Below are 20983 nucleotides of genomic sequence, written 5' to 3' on the forward strand. Positions count from 1 at the left end.
ACGTACCGGGAGTTTAAGGGAGAGGTGCAACGGCTGTTAAAAGACGCAACGGGGGTTTAAGGGAGAGGTGCATCGGCTGATAGACGTACCGGGAGTTTAAGGGAGAGGTGCGAGGGCAGTTAATAGACGTACCGGGAGTTTAAGGGAGAGCTGCCACGGCTGTTAATAGACGTACCGGGAGTTTAAGGGAGAGGTGCCACGGCTGTTAATAGACGTACCGGAAGTTTAAGGGAGCGGTGCATCGCCTGATAGACGTACCGGGAGTTTAAGGGAGAGGTGCAACGACTGTTAATAGACGCACCGGGAGTTTAAGGGAGAGGTGCTTTGGCTGATAGACGTACCGGGAGTTTAAGGGAGAGGGGCCACGGCTGTTAATAGACGTACCGGGAGTTTAAGGGAGAGGTGCAACGGCTGTTAAAAGACGCAACGGGGGTTTAAGGGAGAGGTGCATTGGCTGATAGACGTACCGGGAGTTTAAGGGAGAGGTGCCAGGGCAGTTAATAGACGTACCGGGAGTTTAAGGGAGAGGTGCCACGGCTGTTAATAGACGTACCGGGAGTTTAAGGGAGAGCTGCATCGGCTGTTAATAGACGTACCGGGAGTTTAAGGGAGAGGTGCCACGGCTGTTAAAAGACGCAACGGGGGTTTAAGGGAGAGGTGCATCGGCTGATAGACGTACCGGGAGTTTAAGGGAGAGGTGCCAGGGCAGTTAATAGACGTACCGGGAGTTTAAGGGAGAGGTGCAACGACTGTTAATAGACGTACCGGGAGTTTAAGGGAGAGGTGCCACGGCTGTTAATAGACGCAACGGGGGTTTAAGGGAGAGGTGCATTGGCTGATAGACGTACCGGGAGTTTAAGGGAGAGGTGCCACGGCTGTTAATAGACGTACCGGGAGTTTAAGGGAGAGGTGCAACGGCTGTTAAAAGACGCAACGGGGGTTTAAGGGAGAGGTGCATTGGCTGATAGACGTACCGGGAGTTTAAGGGAAAGGTGCCAGGGCAGTTAATAGACGTACCGGGAGTTTAAGGGAGAGGTGCCACGGCTGTTAATAGACGTACCGGGAGTTTAAGGGAGAGATGCCACGGCTGTTAACGTACCGGGAGTTTAAGAGAGAGGTGCCAAGGCTGTTAATAGACGTACCGGGAGTTTAAGGGAGAGGTGCATCGGCTGATAGACGTACCGGGAGTTTAAGATAGAGGTGCAACGGCTGATAGACGTACCGGGAGTTTAAGGGAGAGGTGCAACGACTGTTAATAGACGCACCGGGAGTTTAAGGGAGAGGTGCATCGGCTGATAGACGTACCGGGATTTTAAGGGAGAGGTGCCACGGCTGTTAATAGACGCACCGGGAGTTTAAGGGAGAGGTTCTACGGCTGGTAATAGAGGTCCGGGAGTTTAAGGGAGAGGTGCCACGGTTGTTAAAGACGTACCGGGAGTTTAAGGGAGAGGTGCCACGGCTGTTAACGTACCGGGAGTTAAAGGGAGAGGTGCCACGGCTGTTAATAGACGTACCGGGAGTTTAAGGGAGAGGTACACGGCTGTTAATAGACGTACCGGGAGTTTAAGGGAGAGTTGCCACGGCTGTTAATAGACGTAACGGGAGTTTAAGGGAGAGGTGCCACGGCTGTTAATAGACATACCGGAAGTTTAAGGGAGCGGTGCATCGCCTGATAGACGTACCGGGAGTTTAAGGGAGAGGTGCAACGACTGTTAATAGACGCACCGGGAGTTTAAGGGAGAGGTGCTTTGGCTGATAGACGTACCGGGAGTTTAAGGGAGAGGTGCCACGGCTGTTAATAGACGTACCGGGAGTTTAAGGGAGAGGTGCAACGGCTGTTAAAAGACGCAACGGGGGTTTAAGGGAGAGGTGCATCGGCTGATAGACGTACCGGGAGTTTAAGGGAGAGGTGCGAGGGCAGTTAATAGACGTACCGGGAGTTTAAGGGAGAGCTGCCACGGCTGTTAATAGACGTACCGGGAGTTTAAGGGAGAGGTGCCACGGCTGTTAATAGACGTACCGGGAGTTTAAGGGAGAGGTGCAACGGCTGTTAATAGACGCACCGGGAGTTTAAGGGAGAGGTGCCAGGGCAGTTAATAGACGTACCGGGAGTTTAAGGGAGAGGTACCACGGCTGTTAATAGACGTACCGGGAATTTAAGGGAGAGGTGCCACGGCTGTTAATAGACGTACCGGGAGTTTAAGGGAGAGGTGCAACGGCTGTTAATAGACGCACCGGGAGTTTAAGGGAGAGGTGCCAGGGCAGTTAATAGACGTACCGGGAGTTTAAGGGAGAGGTACCACGGCTGTTAATAGACGTACCGGGAGTTTAAGGGAGAGGTGCCACGGCTGTTAATAGACGTACCGGGAGTTTAAGGGGGAGGTGCAACGGCTGTTAATAGACGTACCGGGAGTTTAAGGGAGAGGTGCATCGGCTGATAGACGTACCGGGAGTTTAAGATAGAGGTGCAACGGCTGATAGACGTACCGGGAGTTTAAGGGAGAGGTGCAAAGACTGTTAATAGACGCACCGGGAGTTTAAGGGAGAGGTGCATCGGCTGATAGACGTACCGGGAGTTTAAGATAGAGGTGCAACGGCTGATAGACGTACCGGGAGTTTAAGGGAGAGGTGCCAGGGCAGTTAATAGACGTACCGGGAGTTTAAGGGAGAGGTGCCACGGCTGTTAATAGACGTACCGGGAGTTTAAGGGAGAGCTGCATCGGCTGTTAATAGACGTACCGGGAGTTTAAGGGAGAGGTGCCACGGCTGTTAAAAGACGCAACGGGGGTTTAAGGGAGAGGTGCATCGGCTGATAGACGTACCGGGAGTTTAAGGGAGAGGTGCCAGGGCAGTTAATAGACGTACCGGGAGTTTAAGGGAGAGGTGCAACGACTGTTAATAGACGTACCGGGAGTTTAAGGGAGAGGTGCCACGGCTGTTAATAGACGCAACGGGGGTTTAAGGGAGAGGTGCATTGGCTGATAGACGTACCGGGAGTTTAAGGGAGAGGTGCCACGGCTGTTAATAGACGTACCGGGAGTTTAAGGGAGAGGTGCAACGGCTGTTAAAAGACGCAACGGGGGTTTAAGGGAGAGGTGCATTGGCTGATAGACGTACCGGGAGTTTAAGGGAAAGGTGCCAGGGCAGTTAATAGACGTACCGGGAGTTTAAGGGAGAGGTGCCACGGCTGTTAATAGACGTACCGGGAGTTTAAGGGAGAGATGCCACGGCTGTTAACGTACCGGGAGTTTAAGAGAGAGGTGCCAAGGCTGTTAATAGACGTACCGGGAGTTTAAGGGAGAGGTGCAACGGCTGTTAAAAGACGCAACGGGGGTTTAAGGGAGAGGTGCATTGGCTGATAGACGTACCGGGAGTTTAAGGGAAAGGTGCCAGGGCAGTTAATAGACGTACCGGGAGTTTAAGGGAGAGGTGCCACGGCTGTTAATAGACGTACCGGGAGTTTAAGGGAGAGATGCCACGGCTGTTAACGTACCGGGAGTTTAAGGGAGAGGTTCTACGGCTGGTAATAGAGGTCCGGGAGTTTAAGGGAGAGGTGCCACGGTTGTTAAAGACGTACCGGGAGTTTAAGGGAGAGGTGCCACGGCTGTTAACGTACCGGGAGTTAAAGGGAGAGGTGCCACGGCTGTTAATAGACGTACCGGGAGTTTAAGGGAGAGGTACACGGCTGTTAATAGACGTACCGGGAGTTTAAGGGAGAGTTGCCACGGCTGTTAATAGACGTAACGGGAGTTTAAGGGAGAGGTGCCACGGCTGTAAATAGACATACCGGAAGTTTAAGGGAGCGGTGCATCGCCTGATAGACGTACCGGGAGTTTAAGGGAGAGGTGCAACGACTGTTAATAGACGCACCGGGAGTTTAAGGGAGAGGTGCTTTGGCTGATAGACGTACCGGGAGTTTAAGGGAGAGGTGCCACGGCTGTTAATAGACGTACCGGGAGTTTAAGGGAGAGGTGCAACGGCTGTTAAAAGACGCAACGGGGGTTTAAGGGAGAGGTGCATCGGCTGATAGACGTACCGGGAGTTTAAGGGAGAGGTGCGAGGGCAGTTAATAGACGTACCGGGAGTTTAAGGGAGAGCTGCCACGGCTGTTAATAGACGTACCGGGAGTTTAAGGGAGAGGTGCCACGGCTGTTAATAGACGTACCGGGAGTTTAAGGGAGAGGTGCAACGGCTGTTAATAGACGCACCGGGAGTTTAAGGGAGAGGTGCCAGGGCAGTTAATAGACGTACCGGGAGTTTAAGGGAGAGGTACCACGGCTGTTAATAGACGTACCGGGAATTTAAGGGAGAGGTGCCACGGCTGTTAATAGACGTACCGGGAGTTTAAGGGAGAGGTGCAACGGCTGTTAATAGACGCACCGGGAGTTTAAGGGAGAGGTGCCAGGGCAGTTAATAGACGTACCGGGAGTTTAAGGGAGAGGTACCACGGCTGTTAATAGACGTACCGGGAGTTTAAGGGAGAGGTGCCACGGCTGTTAATAGACGTACCGGGAGTTTAAGGGAGAGGTGCAACGGCTGTTAATAGACGTACCGGGAGTTTAAGGGAGAGGTGCATCGGCTGATAGACGTACCGGGAGTTTAAGATAGAGGTGCAACGGCTGATAGACGTACCGGGAGTTTAAGGGAGAGGTGCAAAGACTGTTAATAGACGCACCGGGAGTTTAAGGGAGAGGTGCATCGGCTGATAGACGTACCGGGAGTTTAAGGGAGAGGTGCAACGGCTGTTAAAAGACGCAACGGGGGTTTAAGGGAGAGGTGCATCGGCTGATAGACGTACCGGGAGTTTAAGGGAGAGGTGCCAGGGCAGTTAATAGATGTACCGGGAGTTTAAGGGAGAGGTGCCACGGCTGTTAATAGACGTACCGGGAGTTTAAGGGAGAGGTGCATCGGCTGATAGACGTACCGGGAGTTTAAGGGAGCGGTGCATCGGCTGATAGACGTACCGGGAGTTTAAGGGAGAGGTGCCACGGCTGTTAATAGACGCACCGGGAGTTTAAGGGAGAGGTGCATCGGCTGATAGACGTACCGGGAGTTTAAGGGAGAGGTGCAACGGCTGTTAAAAGACGCAACGGGGGCTTAAGGGAGAGGTGCATCGGCTGATAGACGTACCGGGAGTTTAAGGGAGCGGTGCATCGGCTGATAGACGTACCGGGAGTTTAAGGGAGAGGTGCAACGACTGTTAATAGACGCACCGGAAGTTTAAGGGAGAGATGCATCGGCTGATAGACGTACCAGGAGTTTAAGGGAGAGGTGCAACGGCTGATAGACGTACCGGGAGTTTAATTGAGAGGTGCAACGACTGTTAATAGACGCACCGGGAGTTTAAGGGAGAGGTGCATCGGCTGTTAATAGACGTACCGGGAGTTTAAGGGAGAGGTGCAACGGCTGTTAAAAGACGCAACGGGGGTTTAAGGGAGAGGTGCATCGGCTGATAGACGTACCGGGAGTTTAAGGGAGCGGTGCATCGGCTGATAGACGTACCGGGAGTTTAAGGGAGAGGTGCAACGACTGTTAATAGACGCACCGGAAGTTTAAGGGAGAGGTGCATCGGCTGATAGACGTACCAGGAGTTTAAGGGAGAGGTGCAACGGCTGATAGACGTACCGGGAGTTTAAGGGAGAGGTGCAACGACTGTTAATAGACGCACCGGGAGTTTAAGGGAGAGGTGAATCGGCTGATAGACGTACCGGGAGTTTAAGGGAGAGGTGCCACGGCTGTTAATAGACGTACCGGGAGTTTAAGGGAGAGGTGCAACGGCTGTTAAAAGACGCAACGGGGGTTTAAGGGAGAGGTGCATTGGCTGATAGACGTACCGGGAGTTTAAGGGAGAGGTGCCAGGGCAGTTAATAGACGTACCGGGAGTTTAAGGGAGAGGTGCCACGGCTGTTAATAGACGTACCGGGAGTTTAAGGGAGAGCTGCATCGGCTGTTAATAGACGTACCGGGAGTTTAAGGGAGAGGTGCCACGGCTGTTAAAAGACGCAACGGGGGTTTAAGGGAGAGGTGCATCGGCTGATAGACGTACCGGGAGTTTAAGGGAGAGGTGCCAGGGCAGTTAATAGACGTACCGGGAGTTTAAGGGAGAGGTGCAACGACTGTTAATAGACGCACCGGGAGTTTAAGGGAGAGGTGCATCGGCTGTTAATAGACGTACCGGGAGTTTAAGGGAGAGGTGCCACGGCTGTTAATAGACGCAACGGGGGTTTAAGGGAGAGGTGCATTGGCTGATAGACGTACCGGGAGTTTAAGGGAAAGGTGCCAGGGCAGTTAATAGACGTACCGGGAGTTTAAGGGAGAGGTGCCACGGCTGTTAATAGACGTACCGGGAGTTTAAGGGAGAGATGCCACGGCTGTTAACGTACCGGGAGTTTAAGAGAGAGGTGCCAAGGCTGTTAATAGACGTACCGGGAGTTTAAGGGAGAGGTGCATCGGCTAATAGACGTACCGGGAGTTTAAGATAGAGGTGCAACGGCTGATAGACGTACCGGGAGTTTAAGGGAGAGGTGCAACGACTGTTAATAGACGCACCGGGAGTTTAAGGGAGAGGTGCATCGGCTGATAGACGTACCGGGAGTTTAAGGGAGAGGTGCCACGGCTGTTAATAGACGCACCGGGAGTTTAAGGGAGAGGTTCTACGGCTGGTAATAGAGGTCCGGGAGTTTAAGGGAGAGGTGCCACGGTTGTTATAGACGTACCGGGAGTTTAAGGGAGAGGTGCCACGGCTGTTAACGTACCGGGAGTTAAAGGGAGAGGTGCCACGGCTGTTAATAGACGTACCGGGAGTTTAAGGGAGAGGTACACGGCTGTTAATAGACGTACCGGGAGTTTAAGGGAGAGTTGCCACGGCTGTTAATAGACGTAACGGGAGTTTAAGGGAGAGGTGCCACGGCTGTTAATAGACATACCGGAAGTTTAAGGGAGCGGTGCATCGCCTGATAGACGTACCGGGAGTTTAAGGGAGAGGTGCAACGACTGTTAATGGACGCACCGGGAGTTTAAGGGAGAGGTGCTTTGGCTGATAGACGTACCGGGAGTTTAAGGGAGAGGTGCCACGGCTGTTAATAGACGTACCGGGAGTTTAAGGGAGAGGTGCAACGGCTGTTAAAAGACGCAACGGGGGTTTAAGGGAGAGGTGCATCGGCTGATAGACGTACCGGGAGTTTAAGGGAGAGGTGCGAGGGCAGTTAATAGACGTACCGGGAGTTTAAGGGAGAGCTGCCACGGCTGTTAATAGACGTACCGGGAGTTTAAGGGAGAGGTGCCACGGCTGTTAATAGACGTACCGGGAGTTTAAGGGAGAGGTGCAACGGCTGTTAATAGACGCACCGGGAGTTTAAGGGAGAGGTGCCAGGGCAGTTAATAGACGTACCGGGAGTTTAAGGGAGAGGTACCACGGCTGTTAATAGACGTACCGGGAATTTAAGGGAGAGGTGCCACGGCTGTTAATAGACGTACCGGGAGTTTAAGGGAGAGGTGCAACGGCTGTTAATAGACGCACTGGGAGTTTAAGGGAGAGGTGCCAGGGCAGTTAATAGACGTACCGGGAGTTTAAGGGAGAGGTACCACGGCTGTTAATAGACGTACCGGGAGTTTAAGGGAGAGGTGCCACGGCTGTTAATAGACGTACCGGGAGTTTAAGGGAGAGGTGCAACGGCTGTTAATAGACGTACCGGGAGTTTAAGGGAGAGGTGCATCGGCTGATAGACGTACCGGGAGTTTAAGATAGAGGTGCAACGGCTGATAGACGTACCGGGAGTTTAAGGGAGAGGTGCAAAGACTGTTAATAGACGCACCGGGAGTTTAAGGGAGAGGTGCATCGGCTGATAGACGTACCGGGAGTTTAAGGGAGAGGTGCAACGGCTGTTAAAAGACGCAACGGGGGTTTAAGGGAGAGGTGCATCGGCTGATAGACGTACCGGGAGTTTAAGGGAGAGGTGCCAGGGCAGTTAATAGATGTACCGGGAGTTTAAGGGAGAGGTGCCACGGCTGTTAATAGACGTACCGGGAGTTTAAGGGAGAGGTGCATCGGCTGATAGACGTACCGGGAGTTTAAGGGAGCGGTGCATCGGCTGATAGACGTACCGGGAGTTTAAGGGAGAGGTGCCACGGCTGTTAATAGACGCACCGGGAGTTTAAGGGAGAGGTGCATCGGCTGATAGACGTACCGGGAGTTTAAGGGAGAGGTGCAACGGCTGTTAAAAGACGCAACGGGGGCTTAAGGGAGAGGTGCATCGGCTGATAGACGTACCGGGAGTTTAAGGGAGCGGTGCATCGGCTGATAGACGTACCGGGAGTTTAAGGGAGAGGTGCAACGACTGTTAATAGACGCACCGGAAGTTTAAGGGAGAGATGCATCGGCTGATAGACGTACCAGGAGTTTAAGGGAGAGGTGCAACGGCTGATAGACGTACCGGGAGTTTAATTGAGAGGTGCAACGACTGTTAATAGACGCACCGGGAGTTTAAGGGAGAGGTGCATCGGCTGATAGACGTACCGGGAGTTTAAGGGAGAGGTGCCACGGCTGTTAATAGACGTACCGGGAGTTTAAGGGAGAGGTGCAACGGCTGTTAAAAGACGCAACGGGGGTTTAAGGGAGAGGTGCATTGGCTGATAGACGTACCGGGAGTTTAAGGGAGAGGTGCCAGGGCAGTTAATAGACGTACCGGGAGTTTAAGGGAGAGGTGCCACGGCTGTTAATAGACGTACCGGGAGTTTAAGGGAGAGCTGCATCGGCTGTTAATAGACGTACCGGGAGTTTAAGGGAGAGGTGCCACGGCTGTTAAAAGACGCAACGGGGGTTTAAGGGAGAGGTGCATCGGCTGATAGACGTACCGGGAGTTTAAGGGAGAGGTGCCAGGGCAGTTAATAGACGTACCGGGAGTTTAAGGGAGAGGTGCAACGACTGTTAATAGACGCACCGGGAGTTTAAGGGAGAGGTGCATCGGCTGATAGACGTACCAGGAGTTTAAGGGAGAGGTGCAACGGCTGATAGACGTACCGGGAGTTTAAGGGAGAGGTGCAACGACTGTTAATAGACGCACCGGGAGTTTAAGGGAGAGGTGAATCGGCTGATAGACGTACCGGGAGTTTAAGGGAGAGGGGCCACGGCTGTTAATAGACGTACCGGGAGTTTAAGGGAGAGGTGCAACGGCTGTTAAAAGACGCAACGGGGGTTTAAGGGAGAGGTGCATTGGCTGATAGACGTACCGGGAGTTTAAGGGAGAGGTGCCAGGGCAGTTAATAGACGTACCGGGAGTTTAAGGGAGAGGTGCCACGGCTGTTAATAGACGTACCGGGAGTTTAAGGGAGAGCTGCATCGGCTGTTAATAGACGTACCGGGAGTTTAAGGGAGAGGTGCCACGGCTGTTAAAAGACGCAACGGGGGTTTAAGGGAGAGGTGCATCGGCTGATAGACGTACCGGGAGTTTAAGGGAGAGGTGCCAGGGCAGTTAATAGACGTACCGGGAGTTTAAGGGAGAGGTGCAACGACTGTTAATAGACGCACCGGGAGTTTAAGGGAGAGGTGCATCGGCTGTTAATAGACGTACCGGGAGTTTAAGGGAGAGGTGCCACGGCTGTTAATAGACGCAACGGGGGTTTAAGGGAGAGGTGCATTGGCTGATAGACGTACCGGGAGTTTAAGGGAGAGGTGCCACGGCTGTTAATAGACGTACCGGGAGTTTAAGGGAGAGGTGCAACGGCTGTTAAAAGACGCAACGGGGGTTTAAGGGAGAGGTGCATTGGCTGATAGACGTACCGGGAGTTTAAGGGAAAGGTGCCAGGGCAGTTAATAGACGTACCGGGAGTTTAAGGGAGAGGTGCCACGGCTGTTAATAGACGTACCGGGAGTTTAAGGGAGAGATGCCACGGCTGTTAACGTACCGGGAGTTTAAGAGAGAGGTGCCAAGGCTGTTAATAGACGTACCGGGAGTTTAAGGGAGAGGTGCATCGGCTGATAGACGTACCGGGAGTTTAAGATAGAGGTGCAACGGCTGATAGACGTACCGGGAGTTTAAGGGAGAGGTGCAACGACTGTTAATAGACGCACCGGGAGTTTAAGGGAGAGGTGCATCGGCTGATAGACGTACCGGGATTTTAAGGGAGAGGTGCCACGGCTGTTAATAGACGCACCGGGAGTTTAAGGGAGAGGTTCTACGGCTGGTAATAGAGGTCCGGGAGTTTAAGGGAGAGGTGCCACGGTTGTTAAAGACGTACCGGGAGTTTAAGGGAGAGGTGCCACGGCTGTTAACGTACCGGGAGTTAAAGGGAGAGGTGCCACGGCTGTTAATAGACGTACCGGGAGTTTAAGGGAGAGGTACACGGCTGTTAATAGACGTACCGGGAGTTTAAGGGAGAGTTGCCACGGCTGTTAATAGACGTAACGGGAGTTTAAGGGAGAGGTGCCACGGCTGTTAATAGACATACCGGAAGTTTAAGGGAGCGGTGCATCGCCTGATAGACGTACCGGGAGTTTAAGGGAGAGGTGCAACGACTGTTAATAGACGCACCGGGAGTTTAAGGGAGAGGTGCTTTGGCTGATAGACGTACCGGGAGTTTAAGGGAGAGGTGCCACGGCTGTTAATAGACGTACCGGGAGTTTAAGGGAGAGGTGCAACGGCTGTTAAAAGACGCAACGGGGGTTTAAGGGAGAGGTGCATCGGCTGATAGACGTACCGGGAGTTTAAGGGAGAGGTGCGAGGGCAGTTAATAGACGTACCGGGAGTTTAAGGGAGAGCTGCCACGGCTGTTAATAGACGTACCGGGAGTTTAAGGGAGAGGTGCCACGGCTGTTAATAGACGTACCGGGAGTTTAAGGGAGAGGTGCAACGGCTGTTAATAGACGCACCGGGAGTTTAAGGGAGAGGTGCCAGGGCAGTTAATAGACGTACCGGGAGTTTAAGGGAGAGGTACCACGGCTGTTAATAGACGTACCGGGAATTTAAGGGAGAGGTGCCACGGCTGTTAATAGACGTACCGGGAGTTTAAGGGAGAGGTGCAACGGCTGTTAATAGACGCACCGGGAGTTTAAGGGAGAGGTGCCAGGGCAGTTAATAGACGTACCGGGAGTTTAAGGGAGAGGTACCACGGCTGTTAATAGACGTACCGGGAGTTTAAGGGAGAGGTGCCACGGCTGTTAATAGACGTACCGGGAGTTTAAGGGAGAGGTGCAACGGCTGTTAATAGACGTACCGGGAGTTTAAGGGAGAGGTGCATCGGCTGATAGACGTACCGGGAGTTTAAGATAGAGGTGCAACGGCTGATAGACGTACCGGGAGTTTAAGGGAGAGGTGCAAAGACTGTTAATAGACGCACCGGGAGTTTAAGGGAGAGGTGCATCGGCTGATAGACGTACCGGGAGTTTAAGGGAGAGGTGCAACGGCTGTTAAAAGACGCAACGGGGGTTTAAGGGAGAGGTGCATCGGCTGATAGACGTACCGGGAGTTTAAGGGAGAGGTGCCAGGGCAGTTAATAGATGTACCGGGAGTTTAAGGGAGAGGTGCCACGGCTGTTAATAGACGTCCCGGGAGTTTAAGGGAGAGGTGCATCGGCTGATAGACGTACCGGGAGTTTAAGGGAGCGGTGCATCGGCTGATAGACGTACCGGGAGTTTAAGGGAGAGGTGCCACGGCTGTTAATAGACGCACCGGGAGTTTAAGGGAGAGGTGCATCGGCTGATAGACGTACCGGGAGTTTAAGGGAGAGGTGCAACGGCTGTTAAAAGACGCAACGGGGGCTTAAGGGAGAGGTGCATCGGCTGATAGACGTACCGGGAGTTTAAGGGAGCGGTGCATCGGCTGATAGACGTACCGGGAGTTTAAGGGAGAGGTGCAACGACTGTTAATAGACGCACCGGAAGTTTAAGGGAGAGATGCATCGGCTGATAGACGTACCAGGAGTTTAAGGGAGAGGTGCAACGGCTGATAGACGTACCGGGAGTTTAATTGAGAGGTGCAACGACTGTTAATAGACGCACCGGGAGTTTAAGGGAGAGGTGCATCGGCTGATAGACGTACCGGGAGTTTAAGGGAGAGGTGCCACGGCTGTTAATAGACGTACCGGGAGTTTAAGGGAGAGGTGCAACGGCTGTTAAAAGACGCAACGGGGGTTTAAGGGAGAGGTGCATTGGCTGATAGACGTACCGGGAGTTTAAGGGAGAGGTGCCAGGGCAGTTAATAGACGTACCGGGAGTTTAAGGGAGAGGTGCCACGGCTGTTAATAGACGTACCGGGAGTTTAAGGGAGAGCTGCATCGGCTGTTAATAGACGTACCGGGAGTTTAAGGGAGAGGTGCCACGGCTGTTAAAAGACGCAACGGGGGTTTAAGGGAGAGGTGCTTCGGCTGATAGACGTACCGGGAGTTTAAGGGAGAGGTGCCAGGGCAGTTAATAGACGTACCGGGAGTTTAAGGGAGAGGTGCAACGACTGTTAATAGACGCACCGGGAGTTTAAGGGAGAGGTGCATCGGCTGTTAATAGACGTACCGGGAGTTTAAGGGAGAGGTGCAACGGCTGTTAAAAGACGCAACGGGGGTTTAAGGGAGAGGTGCATCGGCTGATAGACGTACCGGGAGTTTAAGGGAGCGGTGCATCGGCTGATAGACGTACCGGGAGTTTAAGGGAGAGGTGCAACGACTGTTAATAGACGCACCGGAAGTTTAAGGGAGAGGTGCATCGGCTGATAGACGTACCAGGAGTTTCAGGGAGAGGTGAATCGGCTGATAGACGTACCGGGAGTTTAAGGGAGAGGTGCCACGGCTGTTAATAGACGTACCGGGAGTTTAAGGGAGAGGTGCAACGGCTGTTAAAAGACGCAACGGGGGTTTAAGGGAGAGGTGCATTGGCTGATAGACGTACCGGGAGTTTAAGGGAGAGGTGCCAGGGCAGTTAATAGACGTACCGGGAGTTTAAGGGAGAGGTGCCACGGCTGTTAATAGACGTACCGGGAGTTTAAGGGAGAGCTGCATCGGCTGTTAATAGACGTACCGGGAGTTTAAGGGAGAGGTGCCACGGCTGTTAAAAGACGCAACGGGGGTTTAAGGGAGAGGTGCATCGGCTGATAGACGTACCGGGAGTTTAAGGGAGAGGTGCCAGGGCAGTTAATAGACGTACCGGGAGTTTAAGGGAGAGGTGCAACGACTGTTAATAGACGCACCGGGAGTTTAAGGGAGAGGTGCATCGGCTGTTAATAGACGTACCGGGAGTTTAAGGGAGAGGTGCCACGGCTGTTAAGAGACGCAACGGGGGTTTAAGGGAGAGGTGCATTGGCTGATAGACGTACCGGGAGTTTAAGGGAAAGGTGCCAGGGCAGTTAATAGACGTACCGGGAGTTTAAGGGAGAGGTGCCACGGCTGTTAATAGACGTACCGGGAGTTTAAGGGAGAGATGCCACGGCTGTTAACGTACCGGGAGTTTAAGAGAGAGGTGCCAAGGCTGTTAATAGACGTACCGGGAGTTTAAGGGAGAGGTGCATCGGCTAATAGACGTACCGGGAGTTTAAGATAGAGGTGCAACGGCTGATAGACGTACCGGGAGTTTAAGGGAGAGGTGCAACGACTGTTAATAGACGCACCGGGAGTTTAAGGGAGAGGTGCATCGGCTGATAGACGTACCGGGAGTTTAAGGGAGAGGTGCCACGGCTGTTAATAGACGCACCGGCAGTTTAAGGGAGAGGTTCTACGGCTGGTAATAGAGGTCCGGGAGTTTAAGGGAGAGGTGCCACGGTTGTTATAGACGTACCGGGAGTTTAAGGGAGAGGTGCCACGGCTGTTAACGTACCGGGAGTTAAAGGGAGAGGTGCCACGGCTGTTAATAGACGTACCGGGAGTTTAAGGGAGAGGTACACGGCTGTTAATAGACGTACCGGGAGTTTAAGGGAGAGTTGCCACGGCTGTTAATAGACGTAACGGGAGTTTAAGGGAGAGGTGCCACGGCTGTTAATAGACATACCGGAAGTTTAAGGGAGCGGTGCATCGCCTGATAGACGTACCGGGAGTTTAAGGGAGAGGTGCAACGACTGTTAATAGACGCACCGGGAGTTTAAGGGAGAGGTGCTTTGGCTGATAGACGTACCGGGAGTTTAAGGGAGAGGTGCAACGACTGTTAATAGACGCACCGGGAGTTTAAGGGAGAGGTGCATCGGCTGTTAATAGACGTACCGGGAGTTTAAGGGAGAGGTGCCACGGCTGTTAATAGACGCAACGGGGGTTTAAGGGAGAGGTGCATTGGCTGATAGACGTACCGGGAGTTTAAGGGAAAGGTGCCAGGGCAGTTAATAGACGTACCGGGAGTTTAAGGGAGAGGTGCCACGGCTGTTAATAGACGTACCGGGAGTTTAAGGGAGAGATGCCACGGCTGTTAACGTACCGGGAGTTTAAGAGAGAGGTGCCAAGGCTGTTAATAGACGTACCGGGAGTTTAAGGGAGAGGTGCATCGGCTAATAGACGTACCGGGAGTTTAAGATAGAGGTGCAACGACTGTTAATAGACGCACCGGGAGTTTAAGGGAGAGGTGCATCGGCTGTTAATAGACGTACCGGGAGTTTAAGGGAGAGGTGCCACGGCTGTTAATAGACGCAACGGGGGTTTAAGGGAGAGGTGCATTGGCTGATAGACGTACCGGGAGTTTAAGGGAAAGGTGCCAGGGCAGTTAATAGACGTACCGGGAGTTTAAGGGAGAGGTGCCACGGCTGTTAATAGACGTACCGGGAGTTTAAGGGAGAGATGCCACGGCTGTTAACGTACCGGGAGTTTAAGAGAGAGGTGCCAAGGCTGTTAATAGACGTACCGGGAGTTTAAGGGAGAGGTGCATCGGCTAATAGACGTACCGGGAGTTTAAGATAGAGGTGCAACGGCTGATAGACGTACCGGGAGTTTAAGGGAGAGGTGCAACGACTGTTAATAGACGCACCGGGAGTTTAAGGGAGAGGTGCATCGGCTGATAGACGTACCGGGAGTTTAAGGGAGAGGTGCCACGGCTGTTAATAGACGCACCGGGAGTTTAAGGGAGAGGTTCTACGGCTGGTAATAGAGGTCCGGGAGTTTAAGGGAGAGGTGCCACGGTTGTTATAGACGTACCGGGAGTTTAAGGGAGAGGTGCCACGGCTGTTAACGTACCGGGAGTTAAAGGGAGAGGTGCCACGGCTGTTAATAGACGTACCGGGAGTTTAAGGGAGAGGTACACGGCTGTTAATAGACGTACCGGGAGTTTAAGGGAGAGTTGCCACGGCTGTTAATAGACGTAACGGGAGTTTAAGGGAGAGGTGCCACGGCTGTTAATAGACATACCGGAAGTTTAAGGGAGCGGTGCATCGCCTGATAGACGTACCGGGAGTTTAAGGGAGAGGTGCAACGACTGTTAATAGACGCACCGGGAGTTTAAGGGAGAGGTGCTTTGGCTGATAGACGTACCGGGAGTTTAAGGGAGAGGTGCCACGGCTGTTAATAGACGTACCGGGAGTTTAAGGGAGAGGTGCAACGGCTGTTAAAAGACGCAACGGGGGTTTAAGGGAGAGGTGCATCGGCTGATAGACGTACCGGGAGTTTAAGGGAGAGGTGCGAGGGCAGTTAATAGAGGTACCGGGAGTTTAAGGGAGAGCTGCCACGGCTGTTAATAGACGTACCGGGAGTTTAAGGGAGAGGTGCCACGGCTGTTAATAGACGTACCGGGAGTTTAAGGGAGAGGTGCAACGGCTGTTAATAGACGCACCGGGAGTTTAAGGGAGAGGTGCCAGGGCAGTTAATAGACGTACCGGGAGTTTAAGGGAGAGGTACCACGGCTGTTAATAGACGTACCGGGAATTTAAGGGAGAGGTGCCACGGCTGTTAATAGACGTACCGGGAGTTTAAGGGAGAGGTGCAACGGCTGTTAATAGACGCACCGGGAGTTTAAGGGAGAGGTGCCAGGGCAGTTAATAGACGTACCGGGAGTTTAAGGGAGAGGTACCACGGCTGTTAATAGACGTACCGGGAGTTTAAGGGAGAGGTGCCACGGCTGTTAATAGACGTACCGGGAGTTTAAGGGAGAGGTGCAACGGCTGTTAATAGACGTACCGGGAGTTTAAGGGAGAGGTGCATCGGCTGATAGACGTACCGGGAGTTTAAGATAGAGGTGCAACGGCTGATAGACGTACCGGGAGTTTAAGGGAGAGGTGCAACGACTGTTAATAGACGCACCGGGAGTTTAAGGGAGAGGTGCATCGGCTGATAGACGTACCGGGAGTTTAAGGGAGAGGTGCAACGGCTGTTAAAAGACGCAACGGGGGTTTAAGGGAGAGGTGCATCGGCTGATAGACGTACCGGGAGTTTAAGGGAGAGGTGCCAGGGCAGTTAATAGACGTACCGGGAGTTTAAGGGAGAGGTGCCACGGCTGTTAATAGACGTACCGGGAGTTTAAGGGAGAGGTGCATCGGCTGATAGACGTACCGGGAGTTTAAGGGAGCGGTGCATCGGCTGATAGACGTACCGGGAGTTTAAGGGAGAGGTGCCACGGCTGTTAATAGACGCACCGGGAGTTTAAGGGAGAGGTGCATCGGCTGATAGACGTACCGGGAGTTTAAGGGAGAGGTGCAACGGCTGTTAAAAGACGCAACGGGGGCTTAAGAAAGAGGTGCATCGGCTGATAGACGTACCGGGAGTTTAATGGAGAGGTGCCACGGCTGTTAATAGACGTACCGGGAGTTTAAGGGAGAGGTGCAACGGCTGTTAATAGACGTACCGGGAGTTTAAGGGAGAGGTGCATCGGCTGATAGACGTACCGGGAGTTTAAGATAGAGGTGCAACGGCTGATAGACGTACCGGGAGTTTAAGGGAGAGGTGCAACGACTGTTAATAGACGCACCGGGAGTTTAAGGGAGAGGTGCATCGGCTGATAGACGTACCGGGAGTTTAAGGGAGAGGTGCAACGGCTGTTAAAAGACGCAACGGGGGTTTAAGGGAGAGGTGCATCGGCTGATAGACGTACCGGGAGTTTAAGGGAGAGGTGCCAGGGCAGTTAATAGACGTACCGGGAGTTTAAGGGAGAGGTGCCACGGCTGTTAATAGACGTACCGGGAGTTTAAGGGAGAGGTGCATCGGCTGATAGACGTACCGGGAGTTTAAGGGAGCGGTGCATCGGCTGATAGACGTTACGGGAGTTTAAGGGAGAGGTGCCACGGCTGTTAATAGACGCACCGGGAGTTTAAGGGAGAGGTGCATCGGCTGATAGACGTACCGGGAGTTTAAGGGAGAGGTGCAACGGCTGTTAAAAGACGCAACGGGGGCTTAAGGGAGAGGTGCATCGGCTGATAGACGTACCGGGAGTTTAAGGGAGCGGTGCATCGGCTGATAGACGTACCGGGAGTTTAAGGGAGAGGTGCAACGACTGTTAATAGACGCACCGGAAGTTTAAGGGAGAGATGCATCGGCTGATAGACGTACCAGGAGTTTAAGGGAGAGGTGCAACGGCTGATAGACGTACCGGGAGTTTAATTGAGAGGTGCAACGACTGTTAATAGACGCACCGGGAGTTTAAGGGAGAGGTGCATCGGCTGATAGACGTACCGGGAGTTTAAGGGAGAGGTGCCACGGCTGTTAATAGACGTACCGGGAGTTTAAGGGAGAGGTGCAACGGCTGTTAAAAGACGCAACGGGGGTTTAAGGGAGAGGTGCATTGGCTGATAGACGTACCGGGAGTTTAAGGGAGAGGTGCCAGGGCAGTTAATAGACGTACCGGGAGTTTAAGGGAGAGGTGCATCGGCTGTTAATAGACGTACCGGGAGTTTAAGGGAGAGGTGCCACGGCTGTTAAAAGACGCAACGGGGTTTAAGGGAGAGGTGCATCGGCTGATAGACGTACCGGGAGTTTAAGGGAGAGGTGCCAGGGCAGTTAATAGACGTACCGGGAGTTTAAGGGAGAGGTGCAACGACTGTTAATAGACGCACCGGGAGTTTAAGGGAGAGGTGCATCGGCTGTTAATAGACGTACCGGGAGTTTAAGTGAGAGGTGCCACGGCTGTTAATAGACGCAACGGGGGTTTAAGGGAGAGGTGCATCGGCTGATAGACGTACCGGGAGTTTAAGGGAAAGGTGCCACCGCTGTTAATAGACGTACCGGGAGTTTAAGGGAGAGGTGCAACGGCTGTTAAAAGACGCAACGGGGGTTTAAGGGAGAGGTGCATTGGCTGATAGACGTACCGGGAGTTTAAGGGAAAGGTGCCAGGGCAGTTAATAGACGTACCGGGAGTTTAAGGGAGAGGTGCCACGGCTGTTAATAGACGTACCGGGAGTTTAAGGGAGAGATGCCACGGCTGTTAACGTACCGGGAGTTTAAGGGAGAGGTGCCAAGGCTGTTAATAGACGTACCGGGAGTTTAAGGGAGAGGTGCATCGGCTGATAGACGTACCGGGAGTTTAAGATAGAGGTGCAACGGCTGATAGACGTACCGGGAGTTTAAGGGAGAGGTGCAACGGCTGTTAATAGACGCACCGGGAGTTTAAGGGAGAGGTTCTACGGCTGGTAATAGAGGTCCGGGAGTTTAAGGGAGAGGTGCCACGGTTGTTATAGACGTACCGGGAGTTTAAGGGAGAGGTGCCACGGCTGTTAACGTACCGGGAGTTAAAGGGAGAGGTGCCACGGCTGTTAATAGACGTACCGGGAGTTTAAGGGAGAGGTACACGGCTGTTAATAGACGTACCGGGAGTTTAAGGGAGAGTTGCCACGGCTGTTAATAGACGTAACGGGAGTTTAAGGGAGAGGTGCCACGGCTGTTAATAGACATACCGGAAGTTTAAGGGAGCGGTGCATCGCCTGATAGACGTACCGGGAGTTTAAGGGAGAGGTGCAACGACTGTTAATAGACGCACCGGGAGTTTAAGGGAGAGGTGCTTTGGCTGATAGACGTACCGGGAGTTTAAGGGAGAGGTGCCACGGCTGTTAATAGACGTACCGGGAGTTTAAGGGAGAGGTGCAACGGCTGTTAAAAGACGCAACGGGGGTTTAAGGGAGAGGTGCATCGGCTGATAGACGTACCGGGAGTTTAAGTGAGAGGTGCGAGGGCAGTTAATAGACGTACCGGGAGTTTAAGGGAGAGGTGCCACGGCTGTTAATAGACGTACCAGGAGTTTAAGGGAGAGGTGCCACGGCTGTTAATAGACGTACCGGGAGTTTAAGGGAGAGGTGCAACGACTGTTAATAGACGCACCGGGAGTTTAAGGGAGAGGTGCCAGGGCAGTTAATAGACGTACCGGGAGTTTAAGGGAGAGGTACCACGGCTGTTAATAGACGTACCGGGAGTTTAAGGGAGAGGTGCCACGGCTGTTAATAGACGTACCGGGAGTTTAAGGGAGAGGTGCAACGGCTGTTAATAGACGCACCGGGAGTTTAAGGGAGAGGTGCCAGGGCAGTTAATAGACGTACCGGGAGTTTAAGGGAGAGGTACCACGGCTGTTAATAGACGTACCGGGAGTTTAAGGGAGAGGTGCCACGGCTGTTAATAGACGTACCGGGAGTTTAAGGGAGAGGTGCAACGGCTGTTAATAGACGCACCGGGAGTTTAAGGGAGAGGTGCCACGGCTGTTAATAGACGTACCGGGAGTTTAAGGGAGAGATGCCACGGCTGTTAACGTACCGGGAGTTTAAGGGAGAGGTGCCAAGGCTGTTAATAGACGTACCGGGAGTTTAAGGGAGAGGTGCATCGGCTGATAGACGTACCGGGAGTTTAAGATAGAGGTGCAACGGCTGATAGACGTACCGGGAGTTTAAGGGAGAGGTGCAACGACTGTTAATAGACGCACCGGGAGTTTAAGGGAGAGGTGCATCGGCTGATAGACGTACCGGGAGTTTAAGGGGGAGGTGCCACCGCTGTTAATAGACGAACCGGGAGTTTAAGGGAGAGGTGCAACGGCTGTTAAAAGACGCAACGGGGGTTTAAGGGAGAGGTGCATCGGCTGATAGACGTACCGGGAGTTTAAGGGAGAGGTGCCAGGGCAGTTAATAGACGTACCGGGAGTTTAAGGGAGAGGTGCTACGGCTGTTAATAGACGTACCGGGAGTTTAAGGGAGAGGTGCATCGGCTGATAGACGTACCGGGAGTTTAAGGGAGCGGTGCATCGGCTGATAGACCTACCGGGAGTTTAAGGGTGAGGTGCCACGGCTGTTAATAGACGCACCGGGAGTTTAAGGGAGAGGTACACGGCTGTTAATAGACGTACCGGGAGTTTAAGGGAGAGTTGCCACGGCTGTTAATAGACGTAACGGGAGTTTAAGGGAGAGGTGCCACGGCTGTTAATAGACATACCGGAAGTTTAAGGGAGCGGTGCATCGCCTGATAGACGTACCGGGAGTTTAAGGAGAGGTGCAACGACTGTTAATAGACGCACCGGGAGTTTAAGGGAGAGGTGCTTTGGCTGATAGACGTACCGGGAGTTTAAGGGAGAGGTGCCACGGCTGTTAATAGACGTACCGGGAGTTTAAGGGAGAGGTGCAACGGCTGTTAAAAGACGCAACGGGGGTTTAAGGGAGAGGTGCATCGGCTGATAGACGTACCGGGAGTTTAAGTGAGAGGTGCGAGGGCAGTTAATAGACGTACCGGGAGTTTAAGGGAGAGGTGCCACGGCTGTTAATAGACGTACCAGGAGTTTAAGGGAGAGGTGCCACGGCTGTTAATAGACGTACCGGGAGTTTAAGGGAGAGGTGCAACGACTGTTAATAGACGCACCGGGAGTTTAAGGGAGAGGTGCCAGGGCAGTTAATAGACGTACCGGGAGTTTAAGGGAGAGGTACCACGGCTGTTAATAGACGTATCGGGAGTTTAAGGGAGAGGTGCCACGGCTGTTAATAGACGTACCGGGAGTTTAAGGGAGAGGTGCAACGGCTGTTAATAGACGCACCGGGAGTTTAAGGGAGAGGTGCCAGGGCAGTTAATAGACGTACCGGGAGTTTAAGGGAGAGGTACCACGGCTGTTAATAGACGTACCGGGAGTTTAAGGGAG

This window comes from Gasterosteus aculeatus, chromosome Y (assembly GCF_964276395.1).
Source record: "Gasterosteus aculeatus chromosome Y, fGasAcu3.hap1.1, whole genome shotgun sequence".
NCBI classification, from domain to species: Eukaryota; Metazoa; Chordata; class Actinopteri; order Perciformes; family Gasterosteidae; genus Gasterosteus; species Gasterosteus aculeatus.